Below are 21,294 nucleotides of genomic sequence, written 5' to 3' on the forward strand. Positions count from 1 at the left end.
AGTGTTACTGTTTCCTGACCCAGTCCCATGGAGCACTGTGCTGAGATGTCCAAAATGAGAGAGTTACTTCAAGAACTGAAAGAAGTACTGCTCCATCCACTCTAGGTTGTGACAATGTGCCTTGATTAATCTTGAGCCCAAAGCCATGTCTCTGCAGGACTGTGCCATGGTGACAAACCTTCTGGGCTGGCCATGCTTGGGTTGACATTGCTGTCTAGTCACTACACACTGGAGCAGTCGCATCACTGGGTACACCTGGGCCCTGGGGTGCCTCTGGCACTGCTGCACAGCACCCTGTTACTCCCAAGGGCTGGTGTGTGGAGTTGGAATTCAAAACAGGATTGTTCTGCTGCTTTGGACAGAGCTCATGTGGAGCCAGCTTCTGATCTACCCCCTGCCTGAAGCAGTCACAATGACGGTAGAAGTTATTTTTCACTGCAAATGGTGCATTTGGCCCAGTTTTGTGCCTTTTGAGGTAACTGTTCTGGTGTGTGAAAGACCATTGTATCTTTGTGCTTTTTAGAATTTTTTGTCACAGATCTTATGTTGTGCTCTGATTTAACCATATATTTTTCTTTCAGGAAAATGTAGTATCAAGTTAATAATGATATTTTTACTTGTTTTACAGTATTAAAAAAAAAAAAAAAAGCTAGGTTGTCTCTGTGCTTAGAAGTTATTTTCTTTTTACGAGACAGAATGCAGCAGAAGAAAAAATTTTGGAGAATAAATGCTTCATGTCAGGTAGTTGTACCTGAGTACAGTAAGTTCCATCCTGAAGCCCATATTTCAATAGGAGTTGAATGGGGTTGGCTGGGAATCATTCTAGAGTCCTTTAAACCGATTCAATTTCAGCTAGGTATTTAAGAAGATGCTTACACCACACTGTTTTTGATTGTGTTTAAGGACATATTTAAAAATAAGCATATGTTTAACAGCAGTTTTGAGCTGTGGACAATGTGAATGAAGGCTGCACCTTGGAGCCATCTTTCAAGACACGAAACCAAGGTATATGTAAATGAATAGAAAAAATGTCTCTAATGTCACTAAATACTGTGATGATATTAAAATTCCTTATAAATGTAACATTAATTTATATACATAGATATTCAAATCCACTACACATAAACATATTCCTGATATATTATAGAAGCTTATCAGCCACCTGTGATGCACTTAAAAAAACCAAAACAAAACAAAACTCTTATATTTCACTGTTGCTCATAAACATTTGTGTGTGAAATGATTTCTTGATTTCTTTTTTGCTTATCTAGTAATGCATACATATCAAATACACGTATATTTAAAAAAATAAATGGAAGTATATGACATGGATGCAGAACTGTTGCTAGAATATTGTAACCATTTCTTACATTTATAGGATTATGCTTTGTTTTGTTGGAAGCCAGTGATTTGGACAAAAGTGTGAGTCAGTTATGTAAGTACTATTTCTTTTTCTTTTTCTTTTTTTTTTTTTTTTTTTGAGACTACTCTTGGAAGGTTATCATAACTTCCTATTTCTGAATTTCCTCTTCTAAGATCAGTGTGTGTCTGTCTTACAGGTGTTAGTAGGGTCAACTTTAAATGTTGGAGAACATTTATTTACTTTGGTTGTACACCCTTGGCTATAAGCATATACAGATAGGTACGTGGGTATGCGTTTTGGCATGTATGTGCATAGATTTTTATATGGAAATGTTAATTTTTTAATATCCTATGATAACAGCCCTTCCCACTTTGTTATGCTATACAAGCTTGTATAGTTCTGGAGGAGAAAAAAAATGACTCAGAACAAAATGCCTAAGTAACTGAAGTTGCAAAATCTTCTTTGCATTGGTGGATATCAGGGCTGTGGAAATACCTAGTGACCATTTTCCTGGTACTAGTGGTACCATTATAACCAAATTTGCTCCCAAACCAAATCGCCATTTTGAAGTTCCGCAGTTAGTACTTTGTGATTTTTTCTTTTGCCAGGACTCAGAATCTTTCTGATCTGCAAAAGCTCAATTGATTGTAAATATCCTGTCATCTGCTAATGTAATTTCTTTTTGACGTTCTGTAATGCGCACAAAGTTGGCATCATGGACTGCATTATGGTATGGAGAACTAATTACAGATAAGCTCATAGTCTGATGAGCGTGTAATTATATTTATTGATTAAAATAAGTCTATAATTATATTTTGCAGTGTCATTACAATGGCATCCACTTAAACAATTACTGTCAAACCATGTAAACCAAACTCCAGTAGGAGTGCCTTAAATAGATCTGGCGATGCAACAGGTGGTCTAATTACTTTAGGTAGCTCCATTACAGCAGACTTCGGTGGGGAAGCTGAAGACACAAGTAAGGATACGATTATGTTGACTTTCGCAGGAGGAGTCTGAACAGCTGGAGGCCCAGTGGCTTGTCTGCTAGCTCTTTATGATGAGCTGCCATATCAGAAACAGAAGCTCCGGGGATGTCTTGTAAGTAGTGCTGCTACCCTCACTCCTAGTCTATGACTAGGGAGCTCTAGGGAGCAGAATCTCTCTGTCTAGATTCAACAAGGCATCAAATTGTAGGACAACTAAATGGCAGAAGCCTCATCTCAGTTATGGTAACAGAAACCCAGAGAAAATCCATAAATGCAGTTGTTTTATGCTTGATTGACACCAAAACGGGTGACCTTATAATGTGGCCCTTTGATTTTTGGTACAGGTGGGGCTAGTAGTGGCATCTATTGCTAAGGCTGCCAGGTACTTCCAGTCCTGAAGCCCTATTTTCAGCTATTCACAACTTTGTCAAAGTAACTTTTCAAACCAAACAAATTTTCTGTGTTGCATTGGGTGTCTGCCTCAGGCTGAATTCTCTTCAGAAAGTTTCAGCCAGAACAGTTTAGTGTCTTCCAAGAACAAGGCTACAGAAAAATACATTGTTTTACACATGCTCAAAATTATTGGCAATATTTTCTCTGACAAGATGTAGACATCCCATTTTGGGACATGCAATTGGTCTGGATTTTTTTTCCATATCAGGGATGTGTAACTCATGTTCACATAAACAAAACTACCTAAACACCTGCTTGAAATTCAAGGGGGACACAACTAGATCTGATGTGTGTAAACAAGGATAAGGAAATCATCAGGGAAAAGAAGACTCTGTAACGACAGTTTAGGCAGAGGAGGAAAGTGGCTGTGCATAGTTGATAGAAAGCGAGCTAGACTGCACCGTGTAGGAAAATGGGCACTAAGGCTGAGGGATGGAGATAAGAGGGTGGACAGAAGCTGTTGGGTTGGTGAGAATCAAGCCCTGTTCAGGCAAAGTGAGTGGGACAGAAGTATTGGGCTGCTCAGAAGGAACTGGGGGAGGCTGTGTGTGTCCAGATCTGGTAAGGAACAGCAGTCTAGGAGACAGAGCTGGAAAGAAGTGGGGAATGATGCTGAAACAAGAACAGCCAGTGAGGAGGTGGGCACTGAGGCTGGATGTAAGGACTGAGAGCAAAACCCACGTAAAAGCAGGTGAGTTGACTTAATGCAAAGCTGAGATAGGAGACAGGCTGAAGGAAGTTAGGAGAGCTTGGGCTAACAGACAGGGTAAAAGAGGAGGCTGGAGTAAGCAATAAAGCTGAGGCTGGGAGGCTAAGTCTTACTGAACAAAGAGATTTGTCCTGGAACAAGAAGTCCAGAGAAATGCCAAAGGGATAAGAACAGGATAAAATGTCTGCTGGACCAGACAAATCCTGGGACTTGCATTTCACTTTTTTTGGCTGTCAGAAAATTTCTGTGAAACTTGCTGTCAAACTTACTGTCAAAAATTCCTCTGTCCCATCTACCCCTCATCTTCCATAAAGTGCTCTGTGTCTGTATACTCGGGTATTGCTGGTCAAACACAGAATTATCAGCGTAGCCTTGTGTGCTGGGCATTTAGCTGGCTGTATTAACAGGATGTAACAAAGTTAAGTACTGAGATGAAGACAGTGATAGAATTAAGGCTTTATGTGCAATTCTTGTTCTGCCCCCAGGCATTATGATACAGTCTTAAACTGCTCTTTTCCCACAGGTTCTTTTGCTCATTTATTGCTCTGGCTGTCATGCTGTGGGATTGAAGGTTGCAGTGACAGTGCTTTGAGTGTTCCAGAAAGATGGAGTGTGGAAGACAGAGCTTTAGGAAGATTAATGTTTTGAGTGCAGTTATGAGGAAATTAGTCCTGTCTTTGCCTGTCATTGAGTTCTGAGTGAAAACACGTAAATGTTTTCTTTTACTTTTTTGACTGCTTACCTGGAGAACCTGTGTATAACTTAATTATGTGCCCAGAACTAGTAGCTGCAGATCAAAGCAGTGTAACAAATAAACTGGTACCAGTTTAACAAGTAAATTGGTATGCTGAGAATTTGAATTCTGAGAATCTGAAGTGTGACACCTAAAACAAGATGCAAATAAAGTAATTCTCTAAGATCCTCTTCATTGCAAGATGAGGTAACATGGATATAACAAGAATGTTAATCAGCGTCTACGGAACATATAAAAATTAAAGGGTATTCAGGAGGAAATTACTCTTGCAAAGGGGACCAGAAGAAAACGTGAGAACTTATTACGTACGCACTGTCCATCCTGTCTGCTGAAAGTAGCAGGAATCCCTTGGAAAAAATCGTCTACTTTTAAATAAGAAAGTAAGTTTTCTTTCCCTGTGTCATATAAGTAATCAATAGTTGCTTCTCTCAAGTCTGATAGTGGGCTTTTGTCATGTCCACTGGACTCGAGAGCTTTTATCATGTCCACTACTCGAGAGAAGAGCAGACAAGTATAGCTTAATTCCAGATCTTGTTCACACTGGTGTGTGATAGATGAGGAGCTTCCAGCACAGAGATGTAAACACTCTGGGTGTATGCAGAAGAATAAAAATAAGGGAAATCTGTGTAGAAAAGAGACATATATAGTATTTAGGTATGCTTGGGAGGTTTTTAGCTTTGTATGTTGGCCTTAGATAGCTAGACTGAGTATCAGGGGTACATGCCTAAATCCCCTTTTAGGAAAGGCTCTAGTGAGTTTGGAGCCCTAGTCCCATATTTAAAGGAATGTTTGAACTTACAACCAGCGCTAGCCTGTGTGTTTTAAGAGACCATTTTCCACAAGCCCTGGCTGCTTCCCCATTGAGAGTTGCCGGCCTTTGAGCTCTTCATCAGTGTCTCTAATTGAAACTCATGAGGCTGATAATCTCTCTTTAGTGTCAATAATTGTTTTGGTTTCTTTAAAGACTTTTTTTTTCTTTTCCACACATATTATTAAAAAAGATAATGGATTTTGGGAATTACTATCAAATAATAACGCTAGAGATTGCTATGTCTCCTTCTTGATCTTTGTACTAAGACAAATTCATGGAAGAAAGATTTATTGGGGCTTCAAATGCAGGAAATCCTTGTACTACAGGAACCTGAAGAGGCTAGAGAAGCATCACTATGTGCTTGTCCTGCTCTTAGTCTCTTAGATATCCAGTGTTGATCATGATGGGGCATGGTGCAGTGTCATCTGGACTAGTGGTCTGATTCTGCAGTGTTCTGCTCTACTGGCCCAGGATGTTGTCTTTGCATCTGACAATTATGAGTCTGTCCATTATGTTATTTAGCATTGACCGATGTGACAAGTGCTTCCAGAAGGCAGGAAGAACTGGCATCTGCTGTCTGTGAACTCAACAAAGCAAAGTGTTGTGCTGAAAGGATGAAGAGAAAGTCAGCAGTCCCAATTATGAGCTACCTGAAGGCACGTAACTTTAACACTTTCTGTGCTGATCCCAGAGCATGTACCTCCAGAAGCATACCTCTGTGGCTCTGGCAGTTGATGAGATATCTGATTTTGTCTGCACTCTGGTTCTTTCTTTAGACATGCTTTCTTTGGCATGCATCTCAGACCGAATATAGCGACTTCCAGATTTTTAGTCCCTGCAAAATGTCTCCCACCACGCCTAGATTTAAAAGGGCGCAGGATCCAGTTAGCTAATTTGTTCCTAGGCAGTTAAAGTACTTTACATGAGCTCTAGACCATGGAGTAGATTTAACATACTATTTTAAGAATATGAACAGTGTTGCATAGGGGGACGTATCTGTATCTGTCTCAGAGTAATAATCTAATTGGAGGGCGTCCTTTGTGTAACCCTGTTAACATTTTAAACTATTCTGGGAAACCCTATGGCCCAAGTACTATGGAATGTAGTTAGGAAAAACAGTGTTTTCTCAAATATTTCAGATGTGGAATATTTATTTTGTAGCCAGAGAAACTTGTTTTGTTGCCAAGCAACTGACCATGAGTAGGATCCACTGCCAACTGTACTTGAAAAAAGGAAAAAACCCAGTTACCTCTCCTCAGTCTGCGTGTGAGCATTTACAGTGCAGTCAGGAGAAATTTTAAAATCAGTACGGGAAGATTCGCTGTTAGTAACCTCAGGTCTCCAAGGGCTTTTCCTTTCACCATCCCTTCAGTCATATAATCACTGTTAGCAACCAACACAAGGAACTAATGAAAATATTAATGAAATAAATTGTGTTGCTTCCAAAAGTCTTGTTTTGACGTCTGCTTCATCAGAGCCTTAGATAATGGAGTCTTATCTGCTCTTTGCTTGGCTTCTGATCCCAAACCAGGTGAGATCCATAGATGCAGCTCAGGATTCTTCTCTCTTTATTGACTTTATGTTAGCCTGAACAGGCCTTCAGCATCCAGAAGTTTAAATTATTGTTAGTTTCAGAATCCAGATACCCAAGCTGGTTTTCAGAGGAGTTAAAGATGCTCAGCTTGCATGCAGTAGGTGAAAGCTAAAATGAGAAATAAATAACTTTGAAAGAAACTTACAGCAAAGTAGTTGTAACTATTTCAGCACAAGAAAAGCACTTCTTACTGCACAGATCTATTGAATGAAAAGTAGTTACCTGGGGAAGTGTACATTTGTGAATAAACCTGCCTGTTACACTGGACTTATCTCAAGTAAAGACTTGTTTTGGAATAACCTGATGATCCTGAAACTTGTTCATTGTGGTGGTTATGCCTGTGACGGATGCCTCCATCTCTGCGTCTAGGCTGAGGCTGTACCAGTGGACAGCCCAGTGCCCCTTTGTTAGGAATGCTCATCGACTGCTCTTTTAAAAAGTAAATTGCCTGTCTGGGTCCAATGTAAAATACTACCCATCTGTGAAATTTGGGGGCTTGAGGAAGCGTTCAGATTTTGGAATTTTTGGTGGGATATATGTGTACTGTTTTTCATAGCATGAATCTTTTTGTCTTTCTCAAAGAAGTTCAGGAAATGCCTGTTTGTCTCTGTTTCTAGTGTGTATTAGTTTATCTGTTCTTTGTTGTGGATACAGTACGCTTCCATGATTCACTGCCTACTTCGGAGATGATTGCTTGGGTTTCTGCTGGGAAGGGACAGATGTCAAATTCTTTATGTTTTCAAATACAAAAGGAGCTTGCCCAGGATGGTGCTGTTCGGACTCCAAAAACTTTCTTTCCAACTTTGGCTCTTCTTTCCATTTTTGTCCTCCTACTTCAGAATAATGCCTGTCAGTTGACCTCATTTAGCAGTCAAGGCTCCACATCACCTGTTCTGCAGTTTGCTCTTCAACCACTGGTGGAGATTGTGTGCACATTAGTTTGGTTGGCTTCTCTGACAGCAGGTGACTTTCAACTTGTAATAGTACGTGAGGCATTTTCATAGCTTTTGTGAATTAAATGGAAAGTTCAAGTACTGGATTACCTCAAAAATTGCTCTCTGTTTCAAGTTTACTTCAGTTAACATAAGAATGCTTCATATGATCATGTGAAGGTAAAGATGCTTACCACATTTCTAGTACATTTGGGGGAATTAATTCCCCTTCCCTCCCAAAAACAATCTCATCATTATGTTTTTTCTCTAGCTAAATGTGTGTGTATATATTTTTTCCAAGTGTTCAAAGTGTAGGTCTCAACCATAAAAACAGCTCAATTTACTATTGGTGCAAACTAGTGCATGAGTGTCAGTGACGAATTCTGTTTCTGTCATGTAAACATTACTGTGACATTATTGATAAGAAGATAAGATCAGCAGTACATAATGACTCAAGCGTATAAATAAACTTTTGATATAATTCCATGCACAAATACCTTGTATCATTTGCAGGCTGTGGCATAGATTGGCCTGCCTGTGATAATATTTTTATTACTTTAAAAAAAATCTCAATGATCAGCGCTGGGAGGTGTGATATCTCTCCTAAATATGATTATGATAATTTTTGTGAAAGTAACATCTCTGTTATTCAGACTAGTGATCTTCTGTGTTAGGCAGTGCACAGGCATATACATGTGGAAAAAAATGCATTTAATGCTATTTCTGTTGTAGAACCTTTTGCTCTGAAAACGTTAGATCCTGATGGATGAGCTGCTATGATACTGAAGTTTATAGCCTCCAAAGAGTAATACAAAGGAGTCAGTGTTTCCCTGCTCTTTGCTAACAAATTATGTGAATTTTATACTATCTTGTCCAGTAGCCTACAATGCAACGCATCTGAGTAGTTACCAAGAGAGGAAAGGGAGAGAATAAAGAAATGCCTTTCTTTCCTTTGAGCCTTGCCATTCTCTGGCAGCATGGCTCTGCATGCAGGAAACAATTTGTGTCTACGCAAATCAAACTGGGAGGTAAGTGACCGAGAGAGCTGAATTGCATTCTGAAAGGTTACGTGAAAATGTGAGAGTTGCTGTCTCTCTGAATGTTAGAGGCTTTGACGGAGGAAGACACTAAATTTTCAAATTGAAAAAGGTGGAAAAGTTGTGATAGAAATTTTGTATGGGAAGATTTCTTTGGTCCCAACCTGAAATTTCTGCTAAAAATAAGAAAACCTAGCTGTGCCTCAGAGCTCTGGAATGGCTAGCATCCTTCTTCACGCAGCCACCTAGAATATGACAGAACGAGTTAGCTGCTAAAATGAGTCCATTGTGCTAAAATGAGAGACTGGCACTACCCCATATAAGCCTTGTGATTATTTTTTTTAAGCTATGTTAAATTGTATCACTGTGTTGATTAAAACTAGAAAGCTGTATTTATGTAGACCGAAAAGTATTTTTTCTCTTTTACAGGTTAACCTTTCATTAACAGAACTGGGGCACTGGTACCTGCCAAGTTCTCCCTCAGGCCACAGAGTGGAAGTTTATCTCCAGGAGATACCTCACAAGCTGGAATTAATGTCACAGTTGAGTGTTGTGAGTGAGAAGGGAGGAATGTCCCTTGAATATTTTGTTTTCCTTGTCTTCAGATTACACTGATGTCATTTTGAGGAAAGCTGGAAATCCTGTCAGTTCTTATGCAAATAATAGCTCATTGAATTCTTTTTGTGAGCAACATCACTGAAAAAGATGATCTTATGCATGTGTTGTCAGTTACTTTCCAATATTTACTTCCATTAGTGGAAAACATGGTATTTCACAGGCTGTATTTTAGGCAGATACATGTACCAGATATGAATAACCTCTCAGCACAGTATTGTGTTGCTGAGCCAAAGCTCAAAGTATATCTAGAAGGATATTCCTTCATTCTTTGTTTTTGATTTTGTTTTGTTTTTGGTGTTGTAACACAGGGGACATAATTTTTCAGATCAAAGAAAAAGTTGACATACTTTTATTTGTACCAGAATTTTGGGTTAGTCATTTAGAATTATAACATCAATAATATGAGTATATGAAGAATTTGAACCTGTAGTTGGTATCTAATATTTAAAGAACCTGTTTTCTCCATCTGTAAGTTAAACAAAATGAATCCTAAAGAAAAGCGCAACATTTTTCTTGTCATTCACAGTATTTCAGTCTATTTCCAGCAAACATTTTTTCACCAACAAAAACAGCAGAAGATTTATTAAAAAAATAATAATAATCTGCAGATTGTGGTTGCCCGCAGATTCAGCCTGGAAATAATGTTCAGTCATCTTGAAATCTTTCCTGTGTGTACCACATAGTTGAGTGATGAAGGAACAGAGGCAATGCTATCTGATTTTGCCGTCCAGTTGTAAATAAGAATAACAGCTGATGAACATATGATCTGGCTCAGTGTTTCCGTGTTTTGCCCAAATCCAAGGTCAGAAATATGATTGCACATTTTTTTAACATACATTTTGGAATCACAGGCGTGGCACGTAAGAGTCATGTCTGTTCTCCCTCTTTTGATCACAACAGCTATTGAAAACGTTCCCAGCTGAAGCTTGCTTTCCCAGCACTAATGCAGACACAATATAGTGGCTGTGGTATATTATGCATTATTTTATTTGAAAATCTTTTCTACCTTGTGCGCTCTTAGTGTGCTGTGGCTGCTCAGAAGGTCATTATTAGTCATCCTGGCCCTGGTTCTTGGTTATGCTCTTGTGAGTATGCACTGGTCTATGGGATCTATACAGTGAAAGGCAGTCCATGGCAATCCTTTGCTGTTGCCATAGCAGTTCCTATGCTGCATAGGATGCAAAGCTATAAGCAAGGGAGCATGGTCCAAACATCCCAACAATGCCTGAAAACTGCAACAGCTCTAAGACACTGACAGCTGAAGCAAAGCAGAGCAGCTCTGAAGATGCTCCACTTTACACCAGGGTTTGACCTGGAGGATCGCCTGCCACATGGTGCGGGGAGCCCTGGCAGCATGCTCCTGCCCCAGCCTGGCTCTGGGCTCTTCTTGTGCGGTTTGGGTGCTGCTGAGAGCCTGGCTCGATGCTGGCTGCACTGAGGCGTTCATTTTCTGAGTGCTCGTGTGTATTGCATGCACATTGCTTGTGGCTGCAGGCCGTGATGAATATATGTATAAGCTAGAGCTGGCAAGCACACAGCTGGTACATAGAAGGAATATAACTGAGTCAAGTAGCAGAAATACGCTTTCATGCTTCTCATGGTTAGCAGATATTACTAACCCAGTTTTACAGTAGAATTTACTGGTGCACCTAATGCAGAAACAATTTTAAAATCATTTATCTGCTGAGGTGCTGCTATGAGAGATAGTGTTCAGGGGTAGTGATCGTTCAATAACATTTTTAATTATTTGTTCTGTTCCATTCTTGCTTTTTCTGCTTGTCTTCTGAGATGAAGAAATGGGCTTTGCAGCCTTACCAGTCACCTATGGAACAGTTAGAGCAAAGTGTAATATTTTGAGGCTCCGTTTTCCCAAAGCTTCCTGAAGGCGTCTCTGTTTATCATTCAGCCTACACTGCCTGTATTGGGTTACACTAGGAATGTGGAAAGCTATATGGGAAAATCTGTCAGGCTGCAAAAAGCTCTCAGAGTCTGAAATTTTATGGACCACGCTTTCTAATGCACATTCCATATTTCAGGGTGTCTGGCTACCCTCAGTCCTTGTAAGGATGTGACGTGTGTTGTAGAATATACGTGCATGTTTTGTTACAGGTGCTACTGAGCTGATAAATGAGGCCACAGACCTAGGGAGACAGAGAAAGGAAATCCCATTAGGGAATAAATTATAGTGACACCTACTAGAGTGGGTACAGATAAGGGTCAGTCACCATTTACTACACTTAATCTTTAATGTGGTAAGGAGCACCGATGTAACTCCTTTTCCACAACTGTGCTCCAGTAAACTCCCAGTTTGGGAGTGGGGCCCATGTTTTTCCTAAATACAAATCATTATGAAAGACTTGTTACAGATTAGATCTTCAGCTGGTGGAAATCATGTTCATAGCCAGATGATTTGCTTTCACATACTTCAGCAGGACCTGAATTTGCAAATCATCAAGCCCAGTTAGTAGGACTTTGATCAAATGTCTTGAGTATGTTTATGTGGGCTTTGTAAAAAGAAAAAAAACTGCTCATGAAATTACTCTTTGCATGCAAAAGATACTGAGATACCGTGTAAACAGTTTCAGGAGCCTAAAACTGGACTGTATTGAAGAGGCTTTTTTCCTCATTTATAACTTTGATTAGTCTTGTTAAGGTTACCTACATGCCCTGGTAAGATGATTGAAAAATAATAAGAAATAAAACAAAACTAAAAAACCAACACCAAAAACAACTTAAGAAATGAAAGAAATTTCCCAATTAAAAAGTTGCAACAAAGCATAATCATTAAAATCTTCTCTTCTTTTGTACTCACCAAGCTAATCAGCTTTCCTGACTACCCATTTAAAAGGTGGGATATTAACAGCAGATCTGCTAATGGAGGCTGAACAGATGGGATTATTTATACATACGTGCTTATGGAAAGTGACGCGTGAATTCCAAAATGGCAGGAGTTTCTATACGTGCTCATGTCCATTAATGTTTCTGTAAGGCAGAAGACTCCAAGATTGTGAATGCAACATAGTCAGCCCCTTGAATAGGCATATCCAAAGCCATTTTATGATTTTACACACCAAAACAAAGTGGCAAACTCCACTCAGAAGGCAGTAGACAGCCCTTCAGGTATTATCAATGTTCTGTTGTTTTAGGGAGAGTCTCTGATTAATTATTACTCCATAGATGTGCAGAAGGTCAGTTTGTCTATTAGATGAAATTCTGTGGTCTGAATCTGTAGATCTGACCATATTGTGGGAATTTCAGCACAAAATGAATATGCATTTCTTGAGTATTGTCATTGTTCAATAGCTCCCTATTTTAAACAAGTGTACCTTGGAAGATGCTAGGCTTTTGTTCATTGGAAAAAATAAAAATAAAAAAATCTGACCCAAGGCAGCCACTGCTTGCTTCAGAAAAGGACTCCTAAGAAGACACGGCATAAAAATAAAATAAAAATCAAGCCCTAAGGAGGAACTGTGGATTTCATCCATGATGCATGTCTGTAGCACCTGGATAGTTATGGGCCGATTTGAATCCCCAGCAACACCTTAGTTATGCATGTATGTTCATGGGCACATTAAGGCTGATGGATTAGGGACACCTTTCCCTGATGTTTGTGTTGTTTTGTTGGGCTTATATCCAGACCTTAGTGCTATTCAAACCTCATAGTTTTTGTTTGAAATATGAAGCAAATACATTGTGAAACTGATATCTTTCCAAATAATTTTGTCATCAGGCAATTAAAATATCATGTGCTATAAACATCTCTAAGACGCTATGGTTGGGCACGTTGCCAGTTTCACAAGTCACATTGCCTTCAAAAGTACAATGAATGTACAGTACTCTGAACAGTCTGGAAAGAGAAGTCATTTTCCAGCTCTTAAAATCTTTTTTTAGCTTTTCGCAATACTCTGAAGTCAAATTATGATGATTTTAAAGGCAGAACTGTTAAATGCCAATGATATGTCAGTACTGGGCACACTTAAATTCCTAACAACACTGATAGACCAGTGCTTAATATCTTAATTGTGCACACAAAACACTTTTAAAGTAAAGTTAGCCAGAATATGTATGCTTTTTAAATATATTTAAAATATATTAGGAAAGAAAAATCAGATAACATACCTTTTCACTCCAATATTGCTATTTTTGGCTAGGAATATGATTGCATAGATGAGGAGTTTAAAGAGGAGTCTGTAAGATTTGACTCAGACTCATGCTTAGACACCAGATTATCTTCCTTGACTTTGAAAACTGCATTTCTTATGGGCTTCATCAAATTGATTTCAGTTTACGAGAAGTTACAAAGCAACTCGTGAATTAATTCGTTAGCTTCAGTGGAAAGTGTTTTGAACGTAATGCCTTAGAAACAACTAACAGAGGTCTGAATGTGTAGCGACAAACTTCAGGCATTTATTTTATTACTGATCTATGCCTCAGTTTGCTGGGTTGCAGGGTGAAGATAGTGGTGGTGTGTCACACAGCAGGGCTGCAGTTTGGTATTGCTTCTATTCTGAGGGAAGAAATAAGCATCTGAAAGGCCAAGGTGGTGTTTGGGAGCCAGGTCCTGCTTCCTGCATGGCTGGTGTCTTCCTGGGTGCTTTTAGAGGAATTGTCTAGGCTTAGATCCGTGGGAGTATTTGGGCATTTCCTTCAAAATGAGATAAAAAGGGGCTCTGTTTTCCATGGATCTGACTCAAACTCTTCCTGTATCTCTGTCCTCATATGTAAAGAATAATTGTCATGTGCTGTTACAGGACTTGTATTTATGAATAACTATACTGATAGCTTCAAATGCTACAGTAAGAGGAATCAGGGCAGTGAAATTTGGTGAATAGAAAAGCTATTTTTCAAAATGACATAGAAGTGTAGGTCTCATTGACCTCAATAGTTCTGAATCTCCCAGGTAGTTTAGAAAAATGCACCCTAAAAGTGAATTGACTCTTAGAAAAAAGGCATAATATAACTTTATTATTGACTTCATCAGTTTAACACTTGAGTATTCCAACAGGGTGTCCTAAATGAAAAATAACAAGCTAATTAAGACCAATGTTGTATAACCCCTTGAAAACTGTGGTCATGAGGATCTTCGGTATAATGCACGTGAAAAAAGAAATAATATTCTAGATCCTGTAACTTACCTGAAAAATAAAGCAAACAAATAAACTGATGGTGTTAATGGTCAGTCCCAAAGTAATAGCAGTTCCTTTAGTCTATTGTTGCTCCTTAGGAATAAAAATTGCGGTGAGAAAACCCCAGAGGAGTGCGAACAATTGGAAAATTTTACCTAAGCAATTAAGAAGATTATCTTGAGTAATGTAACTATTTAGGAAGTACGGCAAGCCACGTATGCTCCCTGTTGATATTCTAAATATAAACATTATTTATTTGTGCTGGATGATGTGCTCGTGACAGGTTGGCTCGAAGGAGGCTGTTTCAGCACAGGAAAGTGCAGTATTCTTTCTTCCGCCAGGACAACCAGGGGAACAGAAATCCAGGCAGAGTTTGCAATCCTAGCTCAGGCAATCACAGCCAGCAGCTCTGCTGACAGGGCTGCTTTAATGGGGCAGTCCTTCTCCAGCCGCTTGGTCTGTGCCTGAGCGCAGCCTAACAGGCTGAAAGAAATGGGCAGCACAAAGAGCAGAGCCTCCTACCAGTGCTGCCGTGCTGCACTTCAGGAATGGTGTTAGGAAAATTGGTATAAATGAAAATCAAGTAATTATTGATGTATACTGCAGGTGTTTTTAGTCATAGCATTCTGTTCTGAAATATTTTTGGAAAATCCACATTTAAATCTTTGTAGGAAGTCGTGTCCAGAAAAAGGAAACAGTGAGTTCTTTTCTGCTGTTTGGTAATGTGGTATATAAATATGACAAAAGCAATAAGCATGGCATTTCACTGTACGTACTGAGGGAGTAATACACTGGAATTAGCAATAGAATAGGAGGAATGAATGGGGATATCCTCTGAGTGTTTATTCTCTTTGAAAGGTGATCTCTTTGCCTGAGACTTAAGAGTTACTACATAGCTAATCACTGATGCAAATGGTTGTAGGTAGGATAGATGGCCTCAAGATTGATGGCTGACTGTTGTTGGTCTAAGTTTTTAATCCAGGCTTTTGCTGGAATGCAAAGTTCCTAGCTTGAGATCAACTATACAGGGACATCAAGAAGAAAAAGACAGCCATGGTATTCATCTGCTTCTCAAGCTATCCAAGATGGGAAACCATTTTTACTTGCAGTGACATGCTTGTTAATGCTGGGCAATGAAATACTTTTAAAAAAATTATTATTATTGCAACACTTTTCTTGCATTTAAAAGTTAAAACAAACAACCAAAAAAAAAAACACACCCCTTTTTGAATCACTGCTCATTTCTTGCAGTTTTCAAAGAATTATGATTGTGTTGCTCAGATAAAACCTGGGGACTTGGAATGTCACTGTAACAATGCAGAAGTTGCCTGAGTCACTTGGGGTGGGCAGCGTCCCAGTAGCTTAATCTAAATTTGTTTCATCACACTGCAGAAGTATCAGAATACACCCAGAATACAGCAGGGGACAAAAGAAGAATTCTGTATCTGATAGCAGAGATGGTCCTGAATCAATTGCTAGCTCTGAATTAGGAGATGCTTTTGTGTGAGTTCATATCTGAAACATACAGCTTGTCTTCACTGTTGTTAATAAAACAGAGGCTGGTGCAAGAAATGAGGCACTGGGTAATGTAAGAAATGTAAACTTTCGATCGTGGCCCCAAACCTAAAGACGTATTTAGATAATGGAGCAGTTGTCTCAAGTGCAGAAGGTTCTTTACAATACCACCTGTTAAACATGCTTTGATTTATCCATTAAGTAAATACCAATGGAGAGTGTATGAATATGAAAGGCTGAGAAAAAGTTAGAGCTATAGCATTTTAAAGGTTATTTTGAAAAAATAGTAATGCTAAAAGAATTTATGCTATTATTTTATTTACTTTTAGTTTCTGATCATTCCTCTAATATACACAGCATGAAAATGGGATGAATGCATCTGATTTTGAAAATGTGATTTAAACTGCTGCTTTGATGGATCCTTGCTCATTGAATACCATCCCACAAAGGAGAAGAAAATATTTCTACTAAGATGGAGGGTGAAACACAAAATGCAGACAATTAAGGCTACTGATGTTTAGGATTATGTGATTGGCAATAGATACAAATAAGACTAAGTTTTCATACAAAGTAGTAATATTAATTGAATAACTTATAGCCAAAGTTAAAAGTCAATAGATGATGTCCCCCTCAGAAAAGAGGACTAAATTATTTGAACATGTGAATTCTTGACTACTTGGTCAAATGTGTTTAAAATGTATGAAAACACTGGTTATTAATTCTTAATGAAATCTTCCAGGTGTCCAGTGCTGTGAATTCCAACACCTCTGTAGTCAAACAATGGTCAAAATTTTGTACAAGCTAAGGACTGAGTTTTTCAAGACAAAAGTAGAAGACATTTTTACATTTTTAGTATTTCGTCACTTCTTTCTGGCTACTGAATGATTTTCTATTACAGCATAGTTAATGCTTTTTCTGTGTTTCTTTTTTTCTTTTTCTTTTTTTTTCTTCTTTTTCATATTATGACCTATTAAGTCAACAAAATAGTATTCTATGGAGAATGTGGCAATTGCACATGACTGTGATAACTGCATAACTTTGCAGGGATGGGGGGGGTATTCTTGCCCTCATCTTGGAAACAAAAGATACGACCTACTTTCTTTGCCCTTTCCACCCAATACAGGATCCTTAACACAGTTTTAGCCATGAGACAAGACATCCGGTGTGATTTCAGCAAGCCCATATGGTTCTCGAATACTTTTCCCAAGGTAAGGATTAAAGAACATCAAATGCTGCTTGATGAAGAGAGGAAATCTCATGTAATGCTTTTGTTCTGCTAACATCTATGTAAAGAGCTGCCTGGGAGTTTTGGAATGGAATCTGTCATCACGGTAATCCTGTTCTGGAAAATCGTGATGGAGACAGCACTGGCAGTGATGTCATTGACCGTTGGACACAATCATTGCCCACAGCAAAATCATAGCTTTACCCAACTTTCCTTTGTGTCTGACATTTGAATGCCCAATTGGCAAGATTATTGGTGTTGCTTTCTTTTGCCCCTTTCACAGCTGTGTTAAAATTCAAAACACAGATATGCAAGAAAAAAGCTAATACAGAGGAGGGTCTGTTCAATGCTCTCTGCAGACTTTAGAGGAATTTTTGTGCACTCTGCCTTCAGTGTCATATGCAGGAAATTCTTCTTTGGTCCATACAATGCAATAAACAAACCTCCTGTGTGTTAGCCGTAGCTTTTAGCACTTCCATCACAGTCTATGGCGAGTGGTAAAGCTGTAAGAAAGAAGCAGTTTGCTTTATGAAGGCTCTGGCCTACCCTTGTTCTCTCATACACCTATTTGTTAAGGGCTTGTTACCACACAGGGCAACAATAGTTGTATGACATAATGCAGAAATGCTATTTATGTACCATGTGGTAGCAATTAAGTTGATCAATTGGATTTGGTTATTATTTTTTCTGCCTTTGTAAATTGATCCACCTGTGTTCTGCACTACTGGATGCAAGAAGACAGTCTGGCTTGTAGTCCTCTGGGTTGCCTTTTTTCCTTACTAAGTCCTGGGTTGTGTATGTGCACAGTCCTTTGTAAGGCAGTATTGCAGGTAGTTTCATGAATTAAATGGTGTTTGTATTTAAACATCTTTAGGTATATGCTGAGTTATTGTTTTACAGATAAAAATTTTACTTACTCTCACTTACAGGCAGTGGGGGGACTGCACCAGAACACATATCCATCTTGCAGTCCAAGGAGGGCACCATGCTGGAGCAGGTGGATGTTTCCTGAAGGAGCCGTGGCCCATGGGAAGCCTGCTCTGGAGCAGGGGAAAATTGTGAGGAGGAAGGGGTGGCATAGAGGAACAACCATGCTGTATGTAGCCTGTCCCCCAGTCTCCCTGTGTTTCTCAGGACCAGGAAGGTAGAGGCGTTGAGAATGAAGAGGGAAAGCTGGGCCTGGGAAAGGTGGGGAAGCTGTTGCTTTAATTTATATTTTGTTTCTCAGTGTCAAAATCTGTTTTGGTTGTCAATTAAATTATTTTTCCCAGACTGAGTGTGTTTTGCCCATGATGGTAAGCAATCTCCCTGGCTGTATCTCGACCCATGAGGTTTTTCATCTTTCTCCCCCTTGCTGTACTGAGGAGGGGGAAGCACGAGCAAGCAGCTGGGTTGGCATCTGGCTGCTGGCAAAGGTTAACCCACAAGCTGTAGTTACTTCTCTAAAAGTATGGAGGAGTTGTGGAGCCTGAAATATTACGTTTACTTTTGTTGACAACTGTCAGCTTTCTAAGATTGCCCACAGAAACTGGAGTCCAGGCTTCCTTTATTTCCCAGACAATTTTCAGTTCATGAAGAAAACATCACAGAAAAGTATCAAGAAAAAGTTTAACTGTTTTTTACATTAATTGCAGAAAGGAAGATCAGGAAAACGGAAGAGAGAAGAAGAGGCGACGTGTACAGAAAAATATGTGACTGTCTAATAACACCAAACAGTTGTTTATTTTTAGTGTTCTTCATCTCAGATGATGAAGCTATTGAACACCAAACTGTACAGTCAGGTAACTTCCCTCCAAGATACTTGAGCAGAAAGTTTGAATTCTTTGTCCTTTGGGCTTTATTTGCAGTTTTTTTGGGTGGCCTTTCTGAGTGTAAGCTTGTCACAGAAGTTTGTTACTTTCTTTAGCTTTTCAACCTAACTCTTCTAATGCTAGCAGTGTATCTTGACCAGCCCATGGTATAGCATTAGAGATGTGCGGGGAAGAAGCAGGAGCAAAATATGATCCACTTGTATAAAGAGCCAATTTTTTTTCAATCATAATAAATAGTTAAGCCTCTTAACTAGAGGGTGAAATAACATGGCTCCAGTGCACGATGTGTAGGTTAACTGTGTTCAGAACCCACAACTGAAATGTGTCTACTTTGTTGTTTCCCAGAAAAAATGAGATGGATGAATTGTTTGCATCCGTCAGACAAACTCCAACAGAGAAAGAGATGGACCAACTCTATCTTCAACACTGCCAGCACTGCCACCTGCAGAGATTACTGCCTCCTGAATGGGAAGAATCCCTTCCTGCCAGAATCTGGGACACAGGTGCAAAGGCTTGGTATGTACTGAAGTTGTTTATTCTTTGTTCAAAGTGGAATTGTAACTGTTACTTTATGATGCTTTTGACCAAGTGGAAAAGGTGCTCTCTCCTGTGAGATGTCTTAGCCTGTCACAGAGCCTTTTTGCCAGGATTTGAGGAAGCCTGGCTTTAACCCTGGCAGGGTTCCACTCCGCGAGCTGGAAATTCAAATCAGCTTTAAAATGGAGGTAAGTGCTGGATACTTTTGAGACCTGTGGATGAAAAATGCTGCGTTGGTTTCCCTATGTGGCAAATTTTGGTTATGTACCGAGATCAGAAATGTCACTTTGCATGCTGGCACTTTATAACTGCTGGAATTTTCCTGTACACAGTGTTTCTGTTCACTACAGTTGGAAGGAAGTTGCACTGAAGCATTTTGGGGCTGAATCTAAACTGAATCTCATAGCAAGAATTTATCAAATGCAAGACTGTCTGTATTTTCAAAAACACTATGCAGGAAACAAGAGATAACCATGCAGTCTGTTTGAAACATTATACTAGATTTTAAGTATTTAACTTTTAAGTATTTAACCTTTGTATAATTCTTAGTCTTTTATAGTGTCGCTAATTATTTGCTAAAAACGCCTGTCAGTAACAGGTAATTTTCTTAAACAGCATTAATCCAAGTTCCACATGGACAGTATATTTTCCTGCTTTGGTTCTGATGCTCTTGGGCAGTGCTATGTGGTGGGGGGAAGGGGAGCTGAGCTGCCAACTGGGAATCTTCAACACAAAAACTATTAAGAGGTGATAAATCATTGGAGGCCCAGCATGTGATTAAAAGCTGTGGCCACCAGCAGTGACCCATGGGGATGGAGGTATCAGTGACAGAGAGCAGGGGGAGGTGTTTGGCATTCCTGCTCAGAGGCCTAACCAGGGCACCGGGGTTTGTTTATGTTTCTGTTCCACTGACTCCTGTGAAATGCCCTCTGTCTGTACAGGGAACACACATTGAGTTAGGGAAAGTATCTTTGGTATTTCTTGAAATGTCAAGGCACGGATACTTGAAGGTAATGTGTGAGGAGAATTACCTGAGATTGCAGAGTAAAAGCCAAACATTTAGTCAGCTCAGGGCTCTGTAAATCACCAGTCAGCATCACAGTTATCATAATTGTAGGTGAGCTTTACACAGATGCACAGGATACTGACAACATGACTCCTTTCCTCTCTGCTAAATTCTTGTCCATCTAGAAAAAATATTTTTTTTCTTAAGCCAAATGTGGGGACATCTTGGGTTCTACTTTGTTCTTGATTTAAGAGAAAGCTTGATTAAATCAGAACCCCAAATAATCTTGGAAAAAATCATTAGGATTTGGCCCATTCTGGTATACAGCATTTGGAGCAACAACAGTATGCTTTGTTGCTGCCCACAAGATGGTGGAGACCTAACTTCTGTGTCAGTCAACAAACATTATGCTACATGTTTATCAGAAAGTACAAAGGTATAGTTCCAGTTGCAAAGTGCTGTCAAGATAAAGCAGCAATGAATAGAAAGACAGCTTTGGAAGGCAGTCAGGAGCCTGATGAATGACATCCAAGCCCTTTTGTGGTGTTAGTCTGAGTTACAGTCATAGAGAACTGTGGGTCCAGGAGGGGTTTGCTAAGAGGCAAAGGTCACGAAGAAAGAGTTGAACAGAGAACAAGTTACAGCAAATTAAGAAAATAAAATAAAATTAGGTGTCTTTGAAGACCAAATGAGTTTATTTTGGTAAAAAGGCTGCAGAAACGCATTTTTTTGAATGCCACATTGTTTTGATAGATGCCATAACAGTTTAGACACATCCTTAATTATTATTTAATAATTTAATTGTGAATTTATT

At 39.3% G+C, this 21,294-nt stretch overlaps 1 long non-coding RNA gene across 1 annotated transcript; it reads left to right on the forward strand.

The window, feature by feature from the left end:
• Positions 1-8,312: 8,312 nt before the first annotated feature.
• Positions 8,313-19,657, forward strand: LOC137856595 (uncharacterized). The gene is made up of 4 exons (XR_011096613.1): positions 8,313-8,633; positions 9,072-9,194; positions 17,025-17,109; positions 19,283-19,657. It is a non-coding gene; the product is annotated as an uncharacterized lncRNA (long non-coding RNA).
• Positions 19,658-21,294: the final 1,637 nt, after the last annotated feature.

Source organism: Anas acuta, chromosome 5 (assembly GCF_963932015.1).
Source record: "Anas acuta chromosome 5, bAnaAcu1.1, whole genome shotgun sequence".
Classification (NCBI taxonomy): Eukaryota; Metazoa; Chordata; class Aves; order Anseriformes; family Anatidae; genus Anas; species Anas acuta.